Raw genomic sequence first — 21,378 nt, 5'->3', positions numbered from 1 at the left:
CATGTTGATGCTTCAAATAAATTATTGTGTATGGCTGTATAATCTCAATTTTAGTCTTATAAAACTTATAATACAAGAATTCGATTGCACATGTGCTCATTTATATGGCAGTATACAGCTGTGTGTCGCATAATAACTTTATTGAACAAAATTATGTGCTGTAGAACTTGCTGCAAAAATTTCATGGTCCCATCTGGACTAACTTTGCAATTGAGAAGGCTGAAGTGGGCAAAGATTTTACAGAATTACAGAAGACAGCAGTAGATTTCTGCTGTCAGTTTTAACATCTAGAAAATAAAGGTTAGTCAGTATTCAAGCTAGAAGAATACCTTTTCATCGTGAAAAAGAATTCTCAATTTGGGACAAAGGTACTCTCTATGAGGGTCCTCAAATATTGACAGGTATCTAGTTCATACCTGAATGTATTTGCCTTCACTCATAATGCTCCAAACATCTTGTATCTTAAACACAACTAACCAGTTGATTTTTATATTTTGTCAACATAGGCATTTAAAATATCTATGATCTTGGAAAATTATTTTCTGAATGCTTCAACTTAGCTATCATTATAGAGACTTAATTATGCTATTTCGCTTTTCCATGGGAAAAGAGGAAAAGGCTAAAATAAGCATGTGGTAGACTAGATGGCAATTTACAGCCATTCATTGTTTCTTCTAGCACTTTCCATCTTTCATTCCCTTCTGTCCTTCTATTCTCCTTGCTCCCTCTTTCCTGTTCCCAGACAAAACATGTAACACAAAATAAAAGAAAAAAGAAACAGCACAAGGTCCATCTATGTAAAATTCAGTAAACCTGAGTTTCAGATAAGAAAATAGTGTATTCTAAAAAGAATGATTCTTCTTGTATCTAACAAACTGGTAACAAGATGGAGGTGCTGATATTGTCTTCAGTCTTCACTAATCTTTATCTTGTGATGGTGTATTTTAGGTATTGTGGAGTCTATGAATACACACATACACACTTTTATGAAGATGGTGGAACTTCAGAAAATATATTAATTAGATGGTGACACTAGGGTGTGTCTAATAACTTTTTAAACCCAATATAAGTTACTATTTTCAAGGGTTACAGTAAGGATAAGTTGGCTAGATATAAAACCACTTATAAAAAAGGCCCGTGGGTACAAAAAGACCATGAAATGCCCACAGCTTCACTCATAGGCTCTCATTAAAAAAATATTAAATTAAGCAAAGCCAGGTAATATATTTTGAGCATAAAAACAAAAAATACGACAAGTGTTATGTATTTATAGGTACAAGGTCTGATATTTCCTTTAGAATATATTTTAAAAATCAGTTTAAATGTCAGTTTAGCTGTAATTTTCTCATAATAAAACATTAAACATATACGTGCATATATGTAATAAGATTAATTAAAGCATACACACACACACACTATCACATATAGTCAATGTATAATTACACTCATGTATGTAAGGAATGCTTTCACTCAATCAGAGCTCAAAAAATTTTTTTAAAGATTTTATTTATTTATTGGACAGACAGAGATCACAAGTAGGCAGAGCGGCAGGCAGAGAGAGAAGAGGAAGCAGGCTCCCTGCCGAGCAGATAGCCTAATGCCCGCTGGATCTCAGAACCCTGGGATCACTATGGGGCTAGCCAGGAGGAAGGTAGAGGCTTTAACCCACTGAGGCTTCAACCCACTGAGCCACCCAGGTGCCCCTAGATTTACATTTTAAAAGAAGTTAAAAAACACCCCTACTAACACAGTCATTGATGATGTAGGAAGATGTTAGGATTCTAAGCCAATGGCCAAGATGTCTTGAGACATCTTTGGTGCATGTTACTAAAGTAAAAGGACAAGACTTGGGGGCAGAAAGAGCTGCACTGGGCTCAGGAGAATTGATTGATTATATACTTGTAAGTTGGGAGGTGTTTTGGGACAGAACAAACTTCTAAGGTATTTTGGAAACAAGGTTTCTAGGACCCTGAAGGGGCTAGCTATTGTTAGGAAAGGTCATTTACTATTGTTTAGTAAACCCTCATTCATGAGACCATTCGATGTATATAAGTGGACCATGTGCTTGCAAGATGATTCCTAATATGTGTTTTGGGGCAGGGGATAGAGGGAAGGTAGAGATAAAGGAAGTTTCCGAGGGAATTTCTACATTTAAAGTGGACTCACAGGATCATGGAGGGTTGGGCTAAGATTGCCTTTTGCCCTCAGCAAAGTGTCAACATCAAGGCAGTTGAGTTCCCAGATGAATGTCACTCGGCCTGTTTCAAGGACTTGTGAATGGGCAGTAAGTAGCAAGGAAATTTAATTTTTCTTTTGCCTTTGTTTCCCAAATCAATTAAATCATGAAGTAAAGAAAGAGTGAGTCTTCTGATTATAGAGAAGCTGTTTGAACAGTACCTTTGGTTGTTATTTTTATTGTTGAGAATAGTTATGTGAAGGGAAAAATCCAGTAATATATTCATATTGATGTTGGAAACAGAAATATTTACCCTTGCTTCTATGATCAACACAGTAATTATTTTCTTAACAAGTATAATATTGAAGTCCAACTAATCAATTTTACACAACAATAAAACAACAAAAGCATCGTTTGGATTGTACTACTTAAACTAATTATAAATGTCTAAAAAAAAAAATCAAGTGTGCTGAGCCAATATGATAGAACATAGCTTCTAATATGTACAGCAAGCTGCTTTGCTATTGTCAACAACCATAGCAAACCACTCCTCCCCACCCCTGCAAATTCTGTTCATCTGGCTCTTTTTTCACCTAATAGAGAATAACCAACATACTGATAAATGCATATAGTTTTAAAATATTAACTTTAAAATAAATGGAGTAGTCTTTATTTAGTCTATATGGGCAAAGAGAACAGACATGATTTGGGTCAAAATTTAATTCTGGGGTTACTTAACCTTTTAGGACAATATGATAAGCATTCAGACATCTTGTACATTTCACCCTTAGCACATGTTTACATAGTTCCAAATCAGATGCTTTTTACCTATTAGAAACAATGTGTATGACTTAATATCATTGAAAAGCCCAGAAATTTCACTATGCCTTTGGAAGTGTTTCAATATTTAATGTAGACCTGTTCTTTTTTTTTTTTTTTTTAAGTAAATTGGCATAAATAAGTCTGCTCGAGTTATAAGCTTTATTTAGAAGGGTCTTGAGGATAGAGGCCAAGACTTATAAGGGTGCTAAAAAAGTTTCTGCTGCATGACTTGAATAGAAATAGAGCTATAATCCAAGAAAACTGAAAAGTATACTACTTAAGCTCATAACAAAATTTCATTAAAGTAGAATATTTCTTTAAATGAAACTGTGTTCTACTAATTAATGCAAATTTTGCTGCAATTTTGGCACGAAATAATTATTCCTTGAGGTATTCTTAGCTCAACTTAATAGAAAAATCAAGGGGGAGAATGATACTCGTGTCTGTTATATTGATTCTGTCTATAGTTGTAGCCCCAAATATTTTGACATGTGCATTCCTGTAATATGTGAAGCTCTGATCCATTTATAATAATAATTCTCCTGCTGAGACCACAGCTTGCACTGATGCCAGCCGGGGTCTCTCTCCTTGAGGTCACAAGAAAAGTAATTTATATATTTTAATTAGTCTAAACTTTGGCTCTAAGTAATGACTTTATCTTAAACTATAACACTTCTATAGATAAATTTCCCCTTTTAAAGTAGTAACTATTTTCACATTATTCATTTACATGTAACATTTTTGAAAAGTCATAGTTGTTCTAGAAGAAATAAGTCATGCTTCTTTAAAATTTCTTTGACAGTACCTACCAAGTGTAGGTAGGTTTTAATGTGTATTAAACCTCTTGATCACCCCCAACCTCCTTGCCAGAAGAGGACTTTCATTTAGATGTGTTACTTTTAGATTTTTTTTTTCCTTGCAGAGTTCCCAGCAGAAAGGTTTTACTTACAAGAACAATGAATATGTACAAAGTGAATCTTAAATCACAGTATCTGCCTCACTAAGAAACTTTTGTGTCTAGAAGGATAATGATACCTGAAAGAAGCTTCCATACCATATATAAACATTTCACTACCAAAAAAAAATGCTAATTCTTTCTTTAGAAAGTGCAATTCTTTTTTGTTCATTCTAACCTTCACTTTTTTATTGCCCTTAAACTATATGAAGAAACTATAAACCCGTTTCTTCACTTTAAGTAACATTCAGTGAAATCGGTTTTCGTTCTTACTTCCCGTCTTCCTCGCTTCCTCCCTCCCTCTTTTCTTTTCTTCCCTTCCCCTCCCCCTCTTCCCTTTCCTTGTTCTCTTCTCTCCTCTTCTCTTTCATTTTCTTTCTTTCTTATTGATCCAGCACTGGAATTTTGGGTAGTATAGGCAAATAATATTCTCTTCAAACCCATTTAAGACCCAGAAGGGTGAATATATAAACCCTGCTAAGACTTTGAATGAAAAGAATTTCTTTTTAGCTTAAAGATTTACTTCAGAACTACCAAGACCACATTTCCTATTACCTAACAGCTGGGACAAATCTCTCCCATCTATTAAAAAAAAATGGCACATTGTAGACATTTAATTTCATTCTGTATATATTTGGTGGTCATAGCCTATGTGGTACATGATACTATGTTTTGTAGTATATAAATAAATCATAAATGGCAGAACCCTAGCCTAAAATAGAAATGCTGGAATAAATCATACATGCCTATGGTAACTCATTCTCAATGCAAGGCAGAGTGTCCTTTTATTTACTAGAGTATGTGTTATAGATGAATCTAAAGCAAGGAATGAGACTAATAAGAATAATAAAAGTAATAATATTTTCCCATGTTGATTGAGCATTTACAATATATCAGGCTCTGTTAGATATACTTTCTACTAACTCAATATTTTTGGCAATCTTTTGAATTAAGAATTATATCATTTCTCTCTTAAAGATGAAAAAACAGAAGCCCCAAGTGATTAATTAATAGGCCAAGTTCCTGTAGTTAAATGGCTGAAACAATAAAAATCAGACATTCTAGCTTCAGAGCACACAGGATGACCTCGTGGGTGGAGGGGTCAAAAATGAAACACACAAAAAAGCAAAACAAAACAAAACAAAATCCTTTAAACCTTCCCTGGTAACTTCACTGTAGGAAACAGTATTTCTGTGAAAACCAGGCAACTCAAATTTCGGAGTTTGACCTCCCTTTCAAAGAGTGTGGTTCATCACACTCGACTGAGGGCTTCAGACTGTTGGTTTGATAAAAGTTCTCGGGAAAATCACTCTGTAGATGTTCCTTGTTTTATCTGTTGTTGAAGGTTTGTTTGTTTGTTTGTTTGTTTGTTTTAATGAGGAAGTAAGTACTGCTTGGGCTGTTGTTTTTATTTTTTAAATAAATTTTTATTAACATATAATGTATTATTTGCCCCAGGGGTACAAATCTGTGAATCATCAGGCTTACACATTTCATAACACTTGCGTGGGTTATTTATAACGAGAAGGTTTGGGAAGCTGGAAGCCACACTTCTTTGTATTTATTTGTTATGCACCTCTCCCCAGTCACAGGGTGTAAGGCAGGGAGTGAAGTGGAAGGGAAGAAATGTCCAGGTGCAGAGACCTCAGAGACAGAGCCATTTTTGCAGGGGGAGTGGTAGCTGTTTTTCTGTAAATGCGTGAGGACCCTTTCTCCATGACTATGAGATTGCCCTTTCTTCAAGAAGGGATCTGCTTTGAAAGGGAAAATCTATGTTCCAAATAAGATTTATATGTTTACATATTCTGTTAGTTTACCAGCATGACATGATTTCGAAGACATGAGATTTTCCCTACCATAATGTCTTAACATTGTTTTGTTGAGAATCAGAAGAATTTTAACTATTTTACTAGTAGAAGCAGAAACAGGCCCAGTATATATATTTGTGTAAAACAAATAGCAAACAGTGTCACAGCACTGTTCTATGTGGTGAACACTAGCCCCCATACTGCCATATTTTTAAATTAATTAAATACAATTAAAAATTCATTCCCTCAGTCACACTAGCCACTAATTTTATAGCACACATTCATTACTGCAGAACCTTCTGTTGGATGGCCCTGGTATAAAGTTAAGGTTAACGGGTTGAGCTGAAATCTAATTTCCTGGGCTCCAGGGAAACTTCATCACTTACTAGCAGTGTGACCTTGGTCAAGTTCATCTGGAGCCTCATCCTTCATTTGCAAAATAGTGACACCTATCTCATAGAGTTGTTGCAAGAGTTAAATGAGATACCATGTACAATACTTGGGTATCACTGTCTGGCACAAACAAAGAGTTTATTACATGTTGGCCATTATTTTTAGGCATTAGTTGTGTTTTTTAGAGCCATTAACTTAAATATCATTAATTGGTTGAGAAGGATTCAATTGTGCATTTTAGGATTAAAGTTAATAAAATAGGGGCCTCTGAGGGGTTCAGTCAGTTAAGCAACCGACTCTTGATTTTGGATCAGGTTGTGATCTCAGGACCATGAGATCAAGCCCCGTGTTGGGCTCTGCACTGAGCACATAGTAAGCTTAATATTTTCTCTCTCCCTCTCCCTTTGCCTTTCCCCCCACTTTTCCTCTCCCTCTCTAAAATAAATAAATAAATAAAATAAAACCAGTAAGATAATAGACCCCTCTAAAGTGGTAACACATTCCACTTCCATAGTCATGTATTTTTTGCCCACTTTAAGAAGATATTTGTTGCTAACAAATTTTTCAAGAACAAATACAACACAACGAATAACCTAATTTTAGAAAGTAAAGCGGAGTTGATGATGAGGGTGAGATCATGGAAAACCGTGGTTAATGGAACCTATCGCAAATGAATGATTAATGTTTGAGGCTGCTGGGACTTCTGGGCAAAAAAGAGGTATCTATTTAGGCATGGTCTCAGTTCGACTTCTTTTTTTTTCATTGAGGTGAGATTGAAACAGATGTAAGAAAAGTCTTAAAGCTGCATTCACGTACAATGTGCGTCTGATTTATTCATCAGTAACAAAGCCTTATAGGAGTTGGTAAAAAATGTCCAATTACACATGACTATTTTAATAGCTTACTGCTGCTTGTAAATCATTTTTTTTAAAGCGTATATAATAAATAGGCTCTACTCATCACCTTGGGGAAAGCTACAAGAGATTATCTTAGGGAAATCTGAAATAACAGTTTAGAGGTAGGGTACTGGTAAAACACAGTGGTCACAGCACTAGAAGCAGAGTCTGTTTGGATGAAATCACTCTCCTCCCTTACAAGCTGAGGGGCTTGGAAGACTGCTCACTTTCGCTGTTTCTCCATTTCCTATCTGTAAAACGGAGATAATTACTGTAACACTCTCTTGAGCTTTTGTGGAGAATTAGCTAACTGGTGCTTATAAAGCCAGGTGCCTGATAACATAAGCAATATGTGCATTATTTGATATTAGTGCAGAGTATTGCTGGGTGGACTGTGACTTTGGGGATTTCTCTTAATCCTGTTCTTCCTTCATTTTCCTCCTGAAAGTCTGGCGAAGGAGCAGGCTTGTCGATTGCACTGCAGAAATTATCACAGTATAAAAGAATACATGTTAAAACTTTAATTTATAATGTAAGAACTTAAGCCCAGTTTTCATTTTCATATGTTTCCTAAAAATGTGATGCAGTATTTCATGTGTTTTGATGCAGCTTCTAGAGGGTATGGTCTTATATGCTTTTACTGTTGTCTTGTTTCTATTTTTTAATATCTGGGTACACTCTGGGATAATTGTCTAAGGAGTTTTTCAACTTCAGGGAAAAAGGAAGAGAGTGAAAATGTATGCTAATGGAAATTACTTAGAGAAACCTGAGTAAATCTAGTAATTGCATGCCATCTGTGGTAAGGAAATTAAATAGTGCACTTAAAGTGATTCAATAATTAAATATGTATTTATTAAATCATTTGTAATAGCTTTAGTATATGACCTCAGGACTCAAAGGCAACCACATTATGATTACCCTTGAAGCTTCTCTGAAAAGTGAATTACAGAAACATCTTTCTTTTCTTTTACTGCCTGAACATGCTTTACCTTGAAACTTCATTGTAAAGGAACTTTCCTGTTATAGCTTTGGCACACTACTTCATCACTGTAGTGTGACATGGGGTGGGCGTTACAGGACAGGGGAGGGGGAATGTCATGAAAAGTTGACAATAAACAGAAACAGTCAGAAAATTACCTGTGGGAGATGGCAGATGATGAGATATTAAGACAGAAGGCAGACGCCCTGCACAGCAGCTGGAGAGCAGAAAAGGTGCATTAGTCAAATGAATTATGACAAAAAAAAAAAAAAAAAAGAAAGAAAGAAATCAAATTCCAGAGAGGTGCCAGCATTTTCTTCACACTTTTTTTGGATATTCATAGTTTGGTTCTTTTGTTTTGTTTTGGTGAGTGTGTTACTTATGAAAAGAAAGTAATTTGAGTTTTAGCTTTTGGGAAGGAATATGGAACTCGAGTGATTAATTTAGGAAATGACATCATGTTTCATAAAACATCGACTGATTTTAACTTGGATAACTCAAATGATTTACTTTTAAAAATCACGTTCTCACAAATCATGTCCAAATGTTTCTTTTATAAATCCATGAATTAACCCTCAGGGTGCATTTTTCTTATATAGTAAGCTAAATTTCCAGGGCAATATGGTGATAATAAAAGTAGTACAATTTTTAAACAAACCTTAGTGTTACTTTGCCTTCCGGACTTTCTCTTGTTAATTTACAGGGTTTCCTCTTAAAGAATAACAGCTATAAAATATCCTTTGAAGCTCCAATTTAACCTATTTGTCCTATTTCCTGCAACTGAATGGACAGTGTTTTATTACTAACTCCTGCACCCATGGATTCTCATGCTATTTGGCCATCCTCTTTATTTTCTATAGTTCAGTAAAGTTTCTATTGAAGGAAATCCTTTCAAAAAGTAATTTTTGGGAAAGTTTCCCTTAAGCTAGCATAGTTCTTATTTCCTCTATTTTCAACTCCAGCTCTTAACTTCCTCCCAACCACATTCTCAAATTTGGAGAGTTATATAATTTTAGATAAGTCTCTTGTCCATTACCTACTGTGCCACACTCTACATTCTATCAAATAATATACTGAATCATTTTGCACCAGTGACACAGTTCAATCTTGGCACTTTAGTAATCAAAATAAGGAGGTGTTTTGGAAAATCTTTGACATACAAGTGAGAGGCATTGAAAAGGAATCCAATTTTCTATAACATTGATTCTGGGTAATTAAAATATAAAATAGTACTAACATTAAAATGTTGTGTAATGTCTGATAGCTTATAGATTTCAAATGGCAGATAAGCTTTACTCAAGCAGTAAATTGTCAAACATACCAGATTTTCACAAGACAACATTTCTTTTGGGCCATTTATCCCACTTGCTTCCACTTTCTGATGTTGGAAAACCTCACTCCAATTAGTGGAAATAGTGAAGCAGCTGTGTGCAAAGTCAGAGAAACATTTTTATTTTTGTTGAAAGCAAGTAACTGATTCATATGAAGATTAAATGTTCACACACACAAACACACACACATACACACATTATATATTTTTGTTCATATAAAGAAAACACAATTTCTGCACAAGACCTGACTTGAGTCATAACAGAAACCACTCTCAATCTGATAGCAAGTTCAGCAACTTCTAACTGATTAAAATTCCAATCACTAAATTAGGTATATTCTGAGAATTAGATGTTTGTCCTTAATTTTAATTAATTACATTATTATCAGGAAGTAGGTATATTCACCATCTCTATCTCTGGTCTACATAGCAAATATGAAATAGGGTGTTTTTAGATAATTTGGGGGGCTGACTTTCCTAATAATTAGCCATAAAGATTTTCTCTGAGCTGAAACAAATCCCACCTTTAGTTTTGCCTGAATTATATTGCTGCAGATGGTAAAGACAGAGCCGGATAGTTGATATTCATTGACTGCTGAGGTAAAGATGAATTTCTCAGTAAAACTCCAGAGAGCAATTCTTAGGGGGTAAAACTTTTTTTATTGACATAAGGCCACAGGTGAATATTTTTAGGAGCTTAGATAAAGCTAGCTTTGCCACTTTTGAATTATACGCTAGGAAGGAGGTGGGGGATGTGTTCCCTACTGAACCATAAGACTTTTTTTGCCTGCAAAATTCAAAAATGCCTTGTGGTATAAACCTCAAACTTGGAATATTGTTCTCCTTATTGTATTGAGAAAAATGTATTGAAAGCAAAAGCAATCCACATTCACATTTATAAAGCTGTGAGGGTTTTGAAATTCATGCCTGGATGAACACCATATAAGCATTTTTCCTGACTTCTCATACTGACATTTCTACAGTGGGACTGTATTAAGCGTTAGAAACTTCAGGAATATCAAAGATTTAAATGTAAAGACCAAATTTGTGCAAAACCCCTTTTGTGCAGAACTAATGGACTTTTAAAATTTATTTGTGTATATCATGCTTTCTGTAAATCTTTACCTTTTTCTTCTTTATTTTTTAAAGTTAAAATAGGTAAATTAAATCAATCTTTTATGTAATGATTACAGTAGGTTTAAATAAATTGAAATGTGTAGGGCTATAGGAGTTCTATCAGTAAGAATCAACTTGAACTTGATTATGTCTGCTGTTTGACACAGTGAGTAGAAGTCAAAAGTACATTTTTAGAAGTGCTCTAAGAGCTTGTGCCTTTATATTAAAAACATTTTTGTATTTCACTAAATGTAAAAGCAATCTTCATAAGCATTCTGAAGGAAGATTTGGCCATATCATAACTTGTCTTGTTTTCAACTCTTGTCACATGGTTTACATAGATGTAACAGTTTCAAAACAAGGCAACTATAGAAGCATGTTTAATGAGACTTCCATCTATAGGAAAAAATTTAAAAAAGAAGGCAAAAATAATTTGGTAATTTTGAGCCTCATTTTTCTCAACTGTATTTAAATAAATAAAAAGATTAATATGATAATTCCAGCCTTTAGAGCAATTTGTAAATAAACATATTACATGGGCATGAGAGAAAATAAATACTGATCTGTTTCTTTTTCCCTGATAAATATATAGAAATATATTTTTTCCTCTATATATCTAAACAGCTGAATTCTTTCCTATCTTGCACCTTCACGAATATAAGCCCTTTAACTTTTTGTGGGTTCTTGTAAAATATCCTATCTTTCTGTTAGCCATTGTGGTCAAAATCAGTCAAGGTAAATAGCAAACAGTAGCTTTGTTTGGCAAGGGCACCATAGGGTCATTGTTTTGAAGCAGGTGTAAAATATATTGATAGATTAATCATCAAAGAAATCAAATATGAAGATAAAAAATGCATTAATCCATTTTATAAGAAGTATTAAAGAACTGAGCTTTTATAAGAAATTGTATCAAATTGCTTTTTCATTCAGTATGTCAATTGAAATATGGACACTATTCTTGGAACTTGGTCTGTTTGTAAAATTCAACAGGAATCTTTTATTCCTGATATTTGGCTCCTTTCCAAGAATGAAAGTGTCTGGTGAAGTATCTTGAATTACAAGCTAATAACTGATACTTTTAATAGAGAATCCTAGGCTTTAGAACCATTTCCCTCCCTTTCTTCTTTCCTCTTCTTTCCCTTCTGCTCAACAAAGACATTTTCTAATGTTGAATTACATTTTAAATCAGAAACTCTATAGCAGATGGAACTGGAAACCATGACATGAGAATCACAGAGAAGACTAGGGCATTAATGGATTATAAGAAAATTTTAAGAAGTGAATAATCAGGTGTATTTTAGTCAAATCTCGACTTTATAGTCATTAGCTATCAAATAACTACCACCTTTCAAAATTATAAACATGATTCATTTACTTAAAATTAATGTTTGAGACTATGCTAGTCAAAGAAATTTACAAACCATATGTGGGAAAAAATACAACATGTTTTCTAAATTTTTAAAAGCTGTATACCTAATATATAATGATTTCTTGAGGTCCACTTTTCCAATGATAATGTCATTCAAATTAATACAAAGGAAGTATCATTTTTATTATAACACATTTGCCCTTTAATTAAATATGTTTTTTAAATAAACATTTACTAAAAATAGCCTATAATGTATTCATGCATGAAGTGAATTCACAAAATTTGGACCATTACGCAACCGTCTTGGTAGAAACTAGCTTACACTTTAAACCTCAAAGTTCTCATTTGAAGTTTCAGAAAGTGGATTAAAAACCGGAGACATAGTCTCTTGTCAGACTTAGTTCCCTGTGTGAGACGTGTGTGTGTGTGTATGCCATGATCTTTCCCTGGGAAAGGAGACTAAAATACACACAAAAAGCTATTATGACTTATTTATCAAATAAATTTTATATGTTTATTGCATGTTTTATAATTACCATTGGTATATGACAAGAGAGGACCCTGTTTTGCAGAAAAAAGATGGAATAATTCTGGAATTTTTAAATTTACATTTAGAATAAGTAAGATTTTTTAAAAATGCTCCTGTCACATAAAATTTCATTCTGTTACATTGGCATTCATGTTGTTTATGACGTCTTTTAAGAGGAACAATTTTTTTCTTGAATTTGTTCACTTTAGGCTGTGATTTGCAACTAATTATCTAAGGAATCTAAGCTAATATTTGTAAAGGAATAATAGAGCAAAGAAATCCAATGAAAAATTCTAAAAAATGGATATTTTAAACTATGATATGGCGGATGATAAGTTTGTTTTCAGTGCTAAAGCATGTAAATATATTTTAAGTTCATTTAAAATTCTGATTGACACAGAAATAAGCATTGCTGTAGAAAAGAGGAAGTGGCCTATTTAAATTTTAGGGCAAAAATCGAGCCAGAGGGGACAAAAAGCAGAAAAAAAAAAGAGAGAGTAAAAAAGCATAATTACAAAAATGTTTGTGATGCCACGATTAAACAGTAAAATAGATAATATTTAACTTAAGAATCATGAGAAAGGGTCATTGATAGTCATATATACTTGACTTTTTCAGAAGGGACATGAAATCATTTCTGTAGCAACTCCCAAAAAGGCTTATACCCGTGTATTTTCAGTTTTTGTAGTTCTGTATCAAATCTATTATAGGCAGCTTGAATTAGGCCTAGTGAGATTTTTAGAGAGGAAAAAACGAGAAAAAGAAGAATATGCAAAAAGACAAAGAGGAGAAAGGAGGAGGGGAGGGAGGGAGAAGGGAGGCGCCGGCAGAGGGAAAGAAGAGGAAGGGGAAAGGAAGCCATAGGAGTGAATAAACTGGCTGCAGAGTCCCGCGTTCCGGTTGCCGTGCCACATTCATTTTATCTTTAAAATTTTATAGCCAGGGGTGCCAGGGGTGGATTAGGCATCTGACTCTTGATTTTGGCTCACTCATGATCTCAGTGTTGTGGGGTTGAGCCCCCCATCAGGCTCTGTGCTCGGCGGGGAGTCTGTTTGGGATTCTTCCCTCTCCCTCTGCTTCTTCCCTGATCACGCTCTCTCTCACTCTTTCTAAAGTAAATAAATAAATAAAGCCTAAAAAAAAAATGACCAAAATTTTAAAAGAGAATACCTTTTTTTTTTTTTTTTTAAATCACTTCCCGATGATGCACAGGGAGTTTGTGAAACGTGAGATGTGTATCAGACTTCTTAAAAAGAGAGTCATGTACTTTCCTTAAATGATTTTGTAGGAAAATTACCTGCTAGACAAAACTGGGATATTATTTTGTTGGTGAGTAAATATCACTACGAAGAGGCTCTCTGGCTCTGATTCGTTTTCCATCCGGTTACCCTATTTTAACTCTCCATAAGGGATATGTCCCTACCTGGTAAAAGTTGTTTATTTATGGGTTTCTTTATGTCCTAATCCTAGCATGTAGGCTAGTGAGAGGAGATTTCTCTCACATGGCCTGTTTTAGACAATCAATATTTATTGAATGAATGAAAAGGATAAATAAATATATATTTTGAAATGTGACCCAGTTCCCTTCCAGTGAAGATACATTTTGCCATGTCATTGATGATCATACCTTGGCACCATATGTGTACCTGAATTCACATCGATGGCTGGCTCTCCAGAGGTGTGTTGCCAAAGTTCTTTTAGTTTTCCTATCTGTTCTTTCTCATTACGGCAACAGCTCTGCTTCATGCCCTGTCTTCTAATGCCAGAAAATCAAAATGCATAAACTCAAGCAAACTACCAGTTGCTTTATTGTGCAAACAAATACAGTCAGGCTATTTGGGTTCACATCTGTACTTTAGGATGAAATGCCATGACAGTTGTATAATACAATCTTAGAGAAGTGTACTGAGAATACCCAAGTGATGATTTCCAGTGTGTTTTAGAGATTTTATTGACATAATAAGTGATATGTCTGTCAAACAGAAACACGTAACACAAACCATGCAATACTTTGTCCCTATCAATCAAAAATTGCCATGAAAACACATATATGATAACATATTTTTCAAGCTGACGTAGAAAATCCTTGTGTATCCATTAAAACCCAGTACAAATTTCACCTCTTCCATTAATTCTTCTAAAATCTCACGCTGCCTGGAATCTGTCTCTCAACTCCCACATAAGCTTTCATCCATGTCTGCATTATGTCACTTAACACATTCTTCTCTGGTAGCGTAAGGCTATTAATATATATATTTTTTTTTTGTAAAACTAGGCCCTTCTACCCTATATTACAAATCCTTAAAAGTAGTGACTGTGCTTGTTTTAGCTTTGCCCTTCTAAAGCCACCTTATCCATAGGCAGATCTTTAGAAATTAATCCAATTATGGATCCCATGTGTAAGAACAGACTTCAATTAATACAGAAAATGCCAAAATCTAATTTAAATGTATTTTATAATGAAATCTATTAATTATGTTCATATGTGCATTCATTAATTTTCCCAGATTAATTCTGTGGTGTGGTTATGGTTACCAAGACACATAGCTTATGGCAATAGAAAGAATGGCTCTGGAATGATTGGTGTAACGTAATCCATTATACTCTATGCAATTAAACTACTCCAGGCCAGCATTCCACCTGCCAGTTCCAAACAATTATTACAAAAATGTAATGAAGTGGTTTTTAAATTTTCAAGGATATTAAAGCAAAACCTAGTAGAGGCCAATGTTCAAGTTTTTCTTACAATTTCAAGTTAATGTGCAAAACATGTTTAAATCCCCAGATGACCCAATGAAAATATAGAGTGTATATGTATAATTGGTAATGCAATCTCTATACATTCATAAATATTAGATTGCAAGGGTAATATTGGTTTTTAAAACCACTTCGTAGAGAGAGTGTTTTGAATAAGAAGTGGGTTTGGAAACATTCTTTTGGGCGTTTTTAAAATAATTCTTTCTCAAAATTGACTCCTGTTATTTTTACAAGCATATGATCCACTATAAGAGCTTGAAAAACAAATAACTGAAAAGACAGATTTTGCTGGGGTGCCTGGGTGGCTCAGTTGGTTAAATGTCTGACTTCAGCTCCAGTCTGGGGTCTGGGGATCTAACCCCATGTTCGGCTCCTGCTCAGCAGGAAAACTGCTTCTCCCTCTCCCTGCTTATGCTCTCTCTCTCTCTCTCATTCAAGCCCTCTCAAATAAACAAATAAAATCTTAAAAAAAAAAAAAAAGAAGAAGGAAAGACATATTTTGCTAACAGAACACTATTGAATTGGGGCCCAAGAGAAGAGGCATCATTTGAAACTATGGTTCACCTTCAGGTTGAGCACTGAACAACTCCAAGGGGTGCCATTTACATAGATTACAGACGTCCTTGGATCTGTATAGTGTAGTGGCTTCGGCAAGAAGTGAGAAGCTAGCACGAGTCGTATATAATAAGGTGGAGAGGATTCATTGAGAAAATTATTAATTTGTGGTCTCTATATGCAAAATTAAATTTTAAGAAACTTGGAATCAATACATGGGATAATTTATATGAAAAAAACTCTTAACACGAGCTATCTCAGTACAGTGTTTCAAGGCAACAGTTGAGTATAAGGTTTGTTTTGTGGTGTATGTTGAGTGTGTGCGTGTGTGGGTGAGTGTGTTTTATATTCCTTTGGTTTACCACATTGAGATCTATATTGTGCATGGCTTGTAGGTTTACTTAATGAGTGTGAAAGTGCATTTAATAAAAGTGGTTAGAAATGTGGACCTAGGTATAAGAGAGCAGGGCCAACTAGGGAACATGTTGTAAAAGCTACCCAGGAAAATGTTATTGACACTTACTTCTTCTAGGTACATTTTAGATCTAGCCATCCTCCAAAATTCTACTTTTAATTCTATCTTATGAATTATATTTAACATGAGAGATTATGTGGCTAATGAAAAATTGAATTGTGATAGTTATTATTTTAAAATTATTTAAATGCATTCTGTGCATGGAATTGTAAAGGCTATAATGTAGGCTCGAGGAGGGCAAGGACTTTTTTAGCTGTGCTCACTCATATATACACAGGTCCCATATGCATGGGAGCAAATAAACTGTTTCCAGTACCTGCTGCATAACAGGCACTCAGAATCACTTGTTGACTGAATAGACATTCTGAACTGAAGAAATTAAGTAGAGCAGCTTTGCTTTTCTGAAGCTGATGGTATAGAGATATTCATTTAAGAAATGTGTGTGTGTATATACATATATGTGTAATATGTATGTATATGTACATATATGTGTGCTATGTGTAATATGAGTGTATATGTAATATGTGTATATACATATATATTACATATATGTATATATGGACACACATAGGTGGGTTGATTGTGAACTCACACACACACATACACACACAAATATATTTCATCAAAATTCAACACTATGCACATACATCCTCATCTCCACCACCATCACCATCAAACAACAATTGTACAAAAAAATAAAGTGTGCTTTTTGGATTAGTTGCTATGATAAAAACATTACAGAACAGAATAAAAATCATACTTAGATCAAAGTGGGAACAAATAAGAACTCTTCTAGAGTTGAATTCACTTTGATTTTGTCCTTGAATATAGGTACAATGTTGATCTCTATATAAGAAGGTTGTAATGATGGCATTACAAAAGTGTAATTACTAATATGAGAGACTTTATTTCTTACCCAAAATAAATACAATGATGTTTCTACCCCATAATGTTACAGAAATAAAAGTTTGTATTTACCTGTGTAAGTGAAAGCCAGTTTTAGCCTTGTTTTAATTAGAAATTAGACAGTTTTAATAATTCCCAGATTTATAACATCAAAGCATGGAACTTTATTTTTTAAACCCTTGGCATTTATGAATATTTGGAAATCTTAATTAACTTGGTGAAAAGACTAGAAAAGAAGATTATCAGCATGTGGTGATTGACAGGATAATGAAAATTTTCTTCTGCAGAATTCTGATATATTTAGCCTGACTTGGGTTTCATCTTGTATCATCAGTCATCTCAGTTTATTTTTAGTTCAGCTGAATCAATAAAAAGAAATACTCACCGATATAATTTATTAAAAAAAAAAAAGATTTTGATTAGGAAACAAAGGTCACTGAACCTAGAACAAATGACAAGCATAGGTGAACTAAGTTTGTTCAAGATAACATTTTAGATTCTGCTCAACACTTTTTCTCCCTCACTACCAGTGTTTTCCCTAGTATCCTTCTATGACAGCCTCACTGTCACACCCCTGTGTCCATACCATGACCCGATGTGGCATCTTTCAATTCAGGACCTACCTAGAGCTGACATCTAGCCTTCTCTTCTGTCGTTTTACTCATTTGCAGTCTCACAGGCACAAAAACAAAGCCCTGAAACTGTGTCCATTGTATTCTATATTTCTATAAGCTTTAAGCTAGAGAAATTAGCTAGATAATTTGATAAATTAGGTATATCTTGGCAGAATTAGAAATTTGAGCCAATATCTGCAACCACCCAGGACTCTTAAGTGAGGGCTCTGAATCCACTGAAACTTACAGTATCTATGTATATTATCTGAAACACATTGAGGCAATTGTTTCCTTATGAGTTGTAACTTGCGTCTCCAGGATTTTCTTTTTCTTTTTTTTCTTTTTAAGATTTTATTTATTTATTTGACAGAGAAAGATCACAAGTAGGCAGAGAGGCAGGCAGAGAGAGAGAGAGAAGCAGGCTTCCTGCTGAGCAGAGAGCCCGATGTGGGGCTCAATCCCAGGACCCTGAGATCATGACCTGAGCCGAAGGCAGTGGCTTAACCCACTGAGCCACCCAGGTGCCCCTCTCCAGGATATTTTTTTATCTCCTATCTGGTTCAAAGGCCAGGATATATTCTGAAGCTAAAATAATCTGTAGGCCCACACACATACATGCGTGTGCACACATGCACACACACACAAAACCTAGAAAATTCCCCCAAAGTACAGGAAAATAGCCAAATACTTATTGTCTTGACTTTTCTCCCACATAAATAAGGAAGGTCCAAATATAAGTATAGTTTCCAGTTATGACAAAACAGAAGAGATATAGGCACTTTCATTTACAGTTGGTGGAGTGTATAAATCTGCACAAAGTTTAATGAGATAGTTCAAAAATACTTATCACAGGTAGGTATCTATGACTATTAATACAACGTTCCAGTTTGAGTAATTATCCTAAGAAGGAGATAAATGCTCAAGAGCATATACATTGATTTTCAGTTGCTAGTAACTGAACAAGGAAAGAAAGAGAGAAAGAAATGCCTAAATGAGAGCATTGCTAAATAAATCACAGTTCTCCATGAATGAGATACACAATCCTAAAATTTGCTGGAATTGTATTTATTGATGTAAAAAGTTTTAAACAATTTTAAAAAGCAAGGATAATTACATTTTATTAATTTAGTCATTAAAATATATATTGAATTCTGCTTTGTATAAGACCATGTTCTGTAAACTGAGGGTTGAAGGAGTGAGGTGGAGGGGAATGGGCTAGATGGGTGATGGGTATGAAAGAGGGCACTTGTGATGAGCACTGGGTGTTACAGGTAAGTGATGAATCACTAAATTCTCTGAAAACAATATTACACACACACACACACACGCGCGCGCGCGCGCGCGCGCGCACACACACACACACATACACACCGCAAATTAAGAGTAAAGTTTTGATAAGTGGCTAGTGTGCTGTACTAGGAGCAGGGAGCATGAGCTTCTGAGGAGAGAAGGAAAGAAGAAGGTGGATGTGCAGTGGGAGAAAAGGCAAAGTAAGGGAGTGGTAGGAGGAATTCTGCAAAGCTGTTAACCTAAATTTTAATAGTAGCTCTCTTAGGGGAGTTGGATTTCTGGTAATTTTCATTTTTGAAAATACTTTCAGTGGTGTTCAGTGTTTGAATACTGAGAACAGATTGTATTTATAACCAAGAAAACCTTTTTTTATTTTTTTCATCTTGATAACAGTTTGGTAAACAATATGGCATAACCTGTTATTAAAATTGGAGAAAACCGCAGCTTAGTGTTAAAGAGAAGAAACGTGGGGTGCCATGCTGGCTCAGTTGCGAGAACGTGCGACTCTTGATCTCAGGGTTATGAATTTGAGACCCATCTGGGGTGTAAGGATTACTTACATAAGTTACACTTTAAAAAATAAATAAATAACAGTAAAAATTAAAAAAGAAAAAAAAAAAGAAGAAGAATGGTACAAGTTATCTACATGTAAAACCGGTATAAACAGGCCCACAAAGCCCCATTGATTCTGAGCATCCCACAGATGGCAAAGAAGATATAAGTTAGTTCCAAAACTCCATCTTTATTTCAACACTATAGAGTGACATCCCTCAGAAGGTCCGCCTATAGAGTGACATCCGCCTATAGAGTGACATCCCTCAGAAGGTCCAAACACACTTCAGAACGAATGGAATCTCTTGTTTGCGAATGGTCTTGTTCAAGACCTGCAACATCTATGGATATTAAAGTAGCTTCTAAAATGGTATGAACAAATCAAGCTCCATTTCATCGTTTAACAGTAAACTTGGGAGGCACCGCAGTCGTGCATACCTCTTCGGCTCTCTCCACATCCCGTGTCACCCTTCAGAACAAAGGAAACAATCAAAGGGCAGAGAAATCCTTCAGCTTTGCAGAAGAGGTGTGGAATCAGAAGCTAACCTCTCTGAAGGCTAAAAAATGGCACAAGCCCTAAGCCCCCAGCAGTCTTGGTTTAGTAAATTAACAGTAGGATTCTGTCAGCTTTAATACAAATGTAATCTGGGCCTCATTGCAATCGTTCACAGCCTCACTAACCATTTGTTTGAGGAACACAGGGCTGTATATATTCCCACTGTGAAATCTATGTTTGACTAGGATTGACATTGATTTTTACCCACTGATAGTGTGCAAATATTCTTATCCAAATTGATTGGGCTTTTTCCTCTGCCACCTCCTCCTTTCCTTTATTTTGCCTCCTGAATGGTAGAATTCAAGGATGAAATTTGTGTTCTTTGGAAATGTTATTTTTCTAGGCTACATTTAAAAATAAAGCACTCATTAGAAAATTATTCTGAGGAGTGTAGGGAACAAGAAATATCTCATACTTATTTAATCAAACTGTACTGATAAAACCATGCATGCAAAAAGAAAAAAAAAATCTCAATGTAAATTTCCTAGTTTTGTTTGACAAGCAATGGGCGTGAGCAAGAGGTCCAATGGCACAAGGCCCAGAGAACTAGATGTCATTCCTTGTAATTCATTAAGACACTTTCAATTGTTTTCCTACATGGACTCATACAGCCTCTAGGAAAATGCATGCCTAACATACATTAGATTCATTACAGTTCACACAAAAACCTATAATTTGCCCATTCCCCTTTTAAACATTCTTTGGGGGAATTATCTACAATCAAAATAGATTAGGAAAAAAAATCTTCATCTAGTAAGAGGACTGTGTACGTCTGAAAAGCTTTTCTGAAGTTTTATTGAGTTTTATTGGTCAGCATAGGTTAACTGTTGTATTAAGCAGCCCCAGAATTTAGGGATTTAACCCAAAGATTTTTTTTTTTTTTTTGTCTACATAATAATTGCTGATGTTCTGGGAGTGGTTTTCCATGGGGTTCAGAGACCACAGCACTTTCCTTCATGTAGCTCGAGCCTCCCTGGAGATCTTAGAGTCCTTTTTATTCCTCAAGGAGATAAGGAAAGAGAAGAGAAGCAGTACCCTCACTTTTTTTTTTTTTTTTTAAATGGGTCAGTTCTGGAAATGGCACATATCTCTAGGCCCCCCATCTCATTAGCCAGTCAGCCACAGGCCCATGTCTAATTTCAGGAAGGTGGGAACATATGATCTAGTCTGAAGCCCTGAAAGAGGGGGGAAAAAAAATGTTGGGTGAGCATCTAATTAGTTGCTATCACAGAAGAAAATTCTTTGAGAAACTTATTTACTTTCTTTAGAAAATAAACACAAAATGAGAACAAAACAACTT

The 21,378-nt window shown here is 34.9% G+C and overlaps 1 protein-coding gene across 5 annotated transcripts in view; it reads left to right on the top strand.

Annotated features, from left to right (window-relative positions):
* The window catches only part of PCDH7 (protocadherin 7), a 417,735-nt gene that overhangs the window by 271,855 nt on the left and 124,502 nt on the right, over window positions 1-21,378 (top strand). The gene's annotated exons all lie outside the window — the stretch shown is intronic.

This window comes from Mustela nivalis, assembly GCF_964662115.1.
Source record: "Mustela nivalis genome assembly, chromosome: 4".
Taxonomy (NCBI): Eukaryota; Metazoa; Chordata; class Mammalia; order Carnivora; family Mustelidae; genus Mustela; species Mustela nivalis.
This window is presented reverse-complemented; position numbering and strand designations above follow the sequence as displayed.